General features: G+C 53.2%; 2 non-coding genes across 2 annotated transcripts; both read right to left on the bottom strand.

The window, feature by feature from the left end:
• Positions 1 to 627: 627 nt before the first annotated feature.
• On the bottom strand, positions 628 to 702 carry Trnaa-cgc (transfer RNA alanine (anticodon CGC)). The gene has a single exon. It is a non-coding gene; the product is annotated as a tRNA-Ala (tRNA).
• A 1,076-nt stretch (positions 703 to 1,778) lies between these two features.
• Trnaa-cgc (transfer RNA alanine (anticodon CGC)) lies at positions 1,779 to 1,853 on the bottom strand. The gene has a single exon. It is a non-coding gene; the product is annotated as a tRNA-Ala (tRNA).
• Positions 1,854 to 7,565: the final 5,712 nt, after the last annotated feature.

Below are 7,565 nucleotides of genomic sequence, written 5' to 3'. Positions count from 1 at the left end.
AAGCAGTCTCTCATTTTCTATACATATTGGTCGCCAAAGTTAAAAAGATATCGTTCATATGTCTTTTCAGCAACTTCTGGTCGCGCTAAAGTAGTTGTTCCCCACTCTGAATCACTTTTCGTTCCTGATTCGTAATTTTAAATGACTGGCTAGTTAGTTCAAACAGTATGTTTCCGTTAACAAATACATCAAGAGAAGCTCCGAAGGTGATATTTAAATAGCAAATAACTATTGCATGTTGCTAAAACCGTAAATGCTAACCCTACATGTGAAGTACTAAACGTTATTAACAGACGCGTTACAGAATTATATTGATGATATTAATGAACACTTAGAAGATGCTACGAACCCACTAAAGAGACAGCCTACAATACACTTGTCCGTCCTTTGCTGGAATATTGCTAAGCGGTGTGGGATCCTTACCAAGTAGGATTGACACAGGACATCGAAAAAGTGCAAAGTAGGGCGGCTCGTTTCGTGTTACCGCGCAATAGGGGTGAGAGTGTCAGTGATATGATACGCGAGTTGGGGTGGCAGTCACTGAAACAAAGACGGTTTTCAGAATGAGATTTTCACCCTGCAGCGGAGTGTGCGCTGATATGAAACTTCCTGGCAGATTAAAACTGTGTGCCCGACCGAGACTCGAACTCGGGACCTTTGCCTTGCGCGGGCAAGTGCTCTACCAACTGAGCTACCGAAGCACGACTCACGACCGGTCCTCACAGCTTTACTTCTGCCAGTATCTCGTCTCCTACCTTCCAAACTTTACAGAAGCTCTCCTGCGAACCTTGCAGAACTAGCACTCCTGAAAGAAAGGATATTGCGGAGACATGGCTTAGCCACAGCCTGGGGGATGTTTCCAGAATGAGATTTTCACTCTGCAGCGGAGTGTGCGCTGATATGAAACTTCCTGGCAGATTAAAACTGTGTGCCCGACCGAGACTCGAACTCGGGACCTTTGCCTTTCGCGGGCAAGTGCTCTACCAACTGAGCTACCGAAGCACGACTCACGACCGGTCCTCACAGCTTTACTTCTGCCAGTATCTCGTCTCCTACCTTCCAAACTTTACAGAAGCTCTCCTGCGAAAACCGAGCGAGGTGGCGCAGTGGTTAGACACTGGACTCGCATTCGGGAGGACGACGGTTCAATCCCGCGTCCGGCCATCCTGATTTAGGTTTTCCGTGATTTCCCTAAATCGCTCCAGGCAAATGCCGGGATGGTTCCTTTGATAAGGGCACGACCGACTTCCTTCCCCGTCCTTCCCTAATCCGACGAGACCGATGACCTCGCTGTTTGGTCTTCTTCCCCACAACAACCCAACCCTCTCCTGCGAAACTTGCAGAACTAGCACTCCTGAAAGAAAGGATATTGCGGAGACATGGCTTAGCCACAGCCTAGGGGATGTTTCCAGAATGAGATTTTCACTCTGCAGCGGAGTGTGCGCTGATATGAAACTTCCTGGCAGATAAAAACTGTGTGCCCGACCGAGACTCGAACTCGGGACCTTTGCCTTTCGTGGGCAAGTGCTCTACCAACTGAGCTACCGAAGCACGACTCACGACCGGTCCTCACAGCTTTACTTCTGCCAGTATCTCGTCTCCTACCTTCCAAACTTTACAGAAGCTCTCCTGAGAACCTTGCAGAACTAGCACTCCTGAAAGAAAGGATATTGCGGAGACATGGCTTAGCCACAGACTGGGGGATGTTTCCAGAATGAGATTTTCACTCTGCAGCGGAGTGTGCGCTGATATGAAACTTCCTGGCAGATTAAAACTGTGTGCCCGACCGAGACTCGAACTCGGGACCTTTGCCTTGCGCGGGCAAGTGCTCTACCAACTGAGCTACCGAAGCACGACTCACGACCGGTCCTCACAGCTTTACTTCTGCCAGTATCTCGTCTCCTACCTTCCAAACTTTACAGAAGCTCTCCTGCGAACCTTGCAGAACTAGCACTCCTGAAAGAAAGGATATTGCGGAGACATGGCTTAGCCACAGACTGGGGGATGTTTCCAGAATGAGATTTTCACTCTGCAGCGGAGTGTGCGCTGATATGAAACTTCCTGGCAGATTAAAACTGTGTGCCCGACCGAGACTCGAACTCGGGACCTTTGCCTTTCGCGGGCAAGTGCTCTACCAACTGAGCTACCGAAGCACGGCTCACGAGCGGTCCTCACAGCTTTACTTCTGCCAGTATCTCGTCTCCTACCTAGTGAAAATCTCATTCTGGAAACATCCCCCAGGCTGTGGCTAAGCCATGTCTCCGCAATATCCTTTCTTTCAGGAGTGCTAGTTCTGCAAGGTTCGCAGGAGAGCTTCTGTAAAGTTTGGAAGGTAGGAGACGAGATACTGGCAGAAGTAAAGCTGTGAGGACCGGTCGTGAGTCGTGCTTCGGTAGCTCAGTTGCAAGTCCGGCTTTCGCCGCCGTGCAGTGCGGACGTGTTGTTATTTCCGCCTGCGGAGCGCGCGCGCTCGCTGTTGTTTACATTTCAGCGGCCGTCACTTACGTGTCGCTTACGTGCACTAGAATCATGGCCAACCGTTTTCGAAAATCAACTTTACGTTTCAACTTCTGCAACGACTACGCACGACCAAAGGCCTTGGAAGTGGAACGCTTCCTACGCGACGTTGCTAAGATCCCAGCTTCTGACATCTTGGGCATCCATTTGTCCATATTAAGCAGTACTGTGTACGTCAAAGTCGTCAATGACGCGGTATGTGAAAGAATACTTCGTGACACCAACCATGGATTACGCTTTTGCCACGCCGACGGCAATGTCGGAGCGGTCACTGTCGACCATGCCGGCTTAGGAATGCGCACCATACGAGTTTTCGAACTCCCGTTCGAGCTTCCAGCGGAAGACGTTATCGCGGCTTTCCGCCCCTATGGCACTGTACATGGCCACACTGCCGAACGCTGGGCGCAATTCCAAACGTACCCCGTTCTTAACGGTGTACGGCAGATCACCATCGACCTCCATCGCCACGTGCCATCTTACCTGCAAATTAGCGGGTGCCGCGCGGTTGTCATATACGACGGCCAACCCAAGACCTGTTCCGGGTGCGGCAAAGAAGGCCACCTCAGATCTGAGTGTCTTCAGCGACGAATCACCCAATTGCCAGCCGCTACCGTGGCACCTCCGGCTCCGACGACGGTTTTACCGATCACCTACGCATCGGCGCTCTCTTCTCCTCCCACCGGCCGCCGCCCATCGGACCATGCACCGGTGACCCTTCCAGCTGCTACGGATACCGCTGGGGCCGACGCGTCGCGCTCAAAGCCTGACGCTACTCCGGCGCCACTACCAACAGCGACGACTTCCGACACCCACCCGCCTGAACATATGGACGCCCCTTCATTTGACGTTCCCGCGGCGGCCTTCCTCTCAGAGCGACGCGACTCCCTCCCGTCTTCCGACACGGAGGGGCGAACCCGCAAACAACGTTCACCTAAGAGGCGCAAGAGGAGGCGCCGTACGGTCTCGGAACGAGACGGATCACCACCCCCCGATGCTCCAGAGGCCGTCCGACCCGACGAGGCCTCGGAGAACCTACACGACGATACGAATGACGACAACATGACGCCGACTGTGGATACGTCGATGCCTACTCTACTGGCTCGCTCAGGTGCTCCTGAACCAATGGACTCCACAGATGCGACTGCCGCCGAGACGTCCTCTGCCCCTACGACCGAAGTGGAACGTACGACCATCACAACGACAACGCCTTCAATGGTGTGGAGTGAGGACGTCGATGAGGACCCGGACCACACGCTGGGGACAGAGTTACCCCAGACGGAAGCATCGTTACGCCGCTGATAACGCCGTCGGGTGGCGTACGGCACGACTCACCGTTGCCTCGTCCCTCTTCATCCTCCGCCGGTGGAGTTCCCCTCCACGGCGGGGTACGGCTCCAAACCTACCGAATAGCGACGATCAACACTAACACCATTAGCTCACCCGTGAAACTCCAACTGCTGCGAGAGATGATATGGGCGTCGGACATCGATATCGCACTACTACAGGAAGTACACCTGGCCACTCTTCCAGACGTCGCGGGATATAACACTTATCCTTCTCCTGGTGACCACCTGGGACGCGGCGTAGCCATCTACGCCAGAGAAGGCATTCCAGTGGCCGATATCACATACCTTCCATCTGCCAGAGGCATGGCCGTCACCGTCATGGGGACCCGTATCGTCAACATTTACGCTCCGTCAGGCTCCACCCGCAGACGCGACAGGGCACTCTTCTATTCAGAAGACATCGCTCCTTTGTTTCTTGGACGCTGCGACCATTACTTGCTTGGGGGTGATTTTAATTGTGTCTTGCACCCTAAAGATCAAGTGCCCCACTACAACACCTGTCAAGAACTGCGTCTTGTCGTCCGAGATCTGTTGCTCCGCGACACTTGGGAAGTTCGGCACGGCGACGCGCCTGGACATACTTACCAGACGAGTCACTCCGCGAGCCGCCTTGATAGAATTTACGTCTCTCGGGAACTCACGCCTGCAGTCCAAGGTGCAGAACTTTGGCCCCTGGCCTTTTCGGACCACTGTGCCTACATCTGCAACATTCTCTTCCCCAAGCAAGTGGTCTGGCGTAGTCGTGCACCGTGGAAGCTAAACACCTCCCATCTTCATGATCCCGAATGTCTTCAACGTGTTACCGAGACATGGGCCACCTGTGAACGTCGCTTACCTAAATACGGCACGACCTTGACCTGGTGGCTAGAATGTGCCAAACCTGCCATTCGACGTACTTTGATTCAGTATGGAAAGGAAGTTGCTATGTGGCGCCGGCACACTACCGACTATTTCTACGCCGTTCTCCGCGACCTGGACGCCCAACCGCCCACCCCCGACACCCAGAGGGAACGCAGCAGGATTAAGGCGCAAATTGTAACTTTGACACGCCGTAGACTGCAGGGGGCTATGGTGCGAACCCGACGTCAAGATTCGGCGGAACAAGAACATCCGACCATGCATCATATCGCCTCCGATAGGAAACATCGACGACGACAACTCATCACCGAGATCACCACCTGTCGCGGCCAGCACGTCACTTGCCAGGCCGAAATCGTCAGTGCCTTTGTCGACCACTACCGCACAATGTACCAGGAGGAGACTACCAACAACCACCCTGAGGAGTCTGTGTTACCACACGTAACTCGCACCCTCACCAGCGACGAAGCGGACGAGCTGATGGAGCCCATTATGCGTGACGAAATCCACGATGCAATCAAAAAAGGTGCTCTGAATAAGTCACCTGGTGTCGACGGATTGCCGATAGAATTTTATCGCGCTTTCTTCACACTAATGGCGTCACGGTGGACAACGATGTTTAATGAACTGCTGACGATGGGGAACGCCGTACCGCCGTCCTTCGTCACGGGAATTATTATACCCATCCACAAACCGACACCAGGTGTGACGACAGCACATTACCGTCCCCTGACTCTGCTTAACGCAGACTGTAAAATTTTTACACGCCTACTGGCAACGCGATGCCGCAAGATCCTGCCTAGCATTCTATCCCCGGAACAGACAACTCCGGGCGGCTCAGTTAATATACAAACGGCCACAGGAGAATGTCGCGATTTAATTGCACTGGCAGCGGCGTGCAGACTCCGCGCAGCAGTGGTTGCAATTGATTTTGACAGCGCATTCGACAAATTGCGGCATCCTTTTCTGTTCTCAGTGATGAACTGCATGGGTTTTCCACCAACCTTTATCGACGTGATCCGGCACCTGTACGGCACCGCCGAATCTCTGATTCAGGTTAACGGCCGTGTGGCGGGACCAGTGGCGATCCGGCGTTCCGTACGGCAAGGCTGCCCACTTTCGACCCTACTGTATGCCATAAGCCTGGAGCCACTCATCGGGAGTCTGACGAACCACCTTTCTGGTCTCACTTTGCGACAGCACAGTTTTCGATGTCGTGCGTATGCGGACGACCTCCTCCTCTTGATCCGCTCACGGAGTGAAACGCACACGGTACTTGATTTGATATCAACGTACGGCACTGCAGCGGGCAGTAACATGAATGTGGCTAAATCCGCGGCGATGCCCATTGGACGCGGCCTCTCACACGACGACTTAGCACCTCTCCCGTGTGTACAAAAACTACGATACCTTGGTATCATTTTCACCTCCACCGTGCGCCGCTCCGCTGCCATCAATTTTCGGCGTGCACTCCAAACTATCCGCACGACGGTGCGACAAAATCTTCTCCGACGACTCGATTCTTTACAACGTGTCCAATACCTCAATCAACATGTGGCGGCCAGAATGGTCCACATCGCACAGGTCCACCCGCTGCCATCAACTATTGGACGCAGCCTCCAGGCTGCCCTCGGATACTTCCTTACGGCCGGTACGATCTTTAAGGTCCGCTGCGACACGCTCACCCTTCCCCCGCGAGCAGGAGGCCTCGGCCTTGTCAATGTGTGACTCCGAGCGGCGTCCTTGTACATGTCCACCATGCACAAGCAGTGGCATGGGGGCACCTCCCTTACGCGCAGCTTGCTGGAAATTCTTGTGCCCGCGACCATAACACCACCAGTACTAGTCGGACACATCAAGCACCATTTGACGCACATTTCTGATTTCATCGTCGACTTCAGTTATGCTCACACGCACTTACCGACCACGCGTTCTCCTCGACCTAAAGATTTTTACACCCCACTCCTTCGTTCCATATCCAGCAACAATATCGAACTGCGACATCCGTCCACGCGGTGGCCAACGGTTTGGCGTCACATCCACCAGCCTTTTCTTCCCTCCAACGTCCGGGCAACATGGTACCAAGTCGCAAATGAAAAATTCGCCACAAACCATCGCCTTCACGCCATCGGACTACAGGACTCTCCACTTTGTTCCATTTGCCACCTCGTGGATGACGATGTCCACCAACTGACTTGTGCTGCCACCAGTGGCAGTTTGTTGCCTGTTACCTCCGCGTTCCGCCGGACTCGATTGACCCACGGACTTTTATCCATCCTGAGAATTCTTATTTCCCCGCCTCCAAAAATCATGCGATTGTATGGGTCAAGGGGTGGACGATCACCTACATGTATAATGGTGGCGACAAATCACGCCTTGATTTCTGGCAGTACTTACAAACCGCCCACAGTGAAGTTGAACAGCGACCGTGCTACCGCGCCTTCTTCGCCAACTACCTACATGCGATCTTTACTTCACCCCCGCTCAGTTGGATGGTGCCACACGCCGACAGCACTCCCGCCCCCCCCCCCCTGCTGACATGTGAGACTCCCCGCGCTACTTTCTACATTTGTCACCCACAGTGGAGTAGGCGCATGGACACGCGCCTCCTTTCTTCAATGCACTACCCCAGACAACACTGGTCTTTCCCTCACTCCACTGTATATTGCTTCACACCTCTTAGATTACATCAGAATTATTATGCTTTTTTTCCCTACACCTTGTTCATAAAAAAAAAAATTCCTCGCCTTGTACGAGTATATTGTCTTGTGTTATTTTCGCCGGAAGGATGGCATTTCTGTTGTATTTAAGTTTGTACCAATAAAGATATTTTTTTCATTTACC

This window comes from Schistocerca nitens, chromosome 2 (assembly GCF_023898315.1).
Source record: "Schistocerca nitens isolate TAMUIC-IGC-003100 chromosome 2, iqSchNite1.1, whole genome shotgun sequence".
NCBI classification, from domain to species: Eukaryota; Metazoa; Arthropoda; class Insecta; order Orthoptera; family Acrididae; genus Schistocerca; species Schistocerca nitens.
The sequence above is the reverse complement of the archived record's forward strand: the minus strand, read 5'-3'. Positions and strand labels throughout refer to the sequence as shown.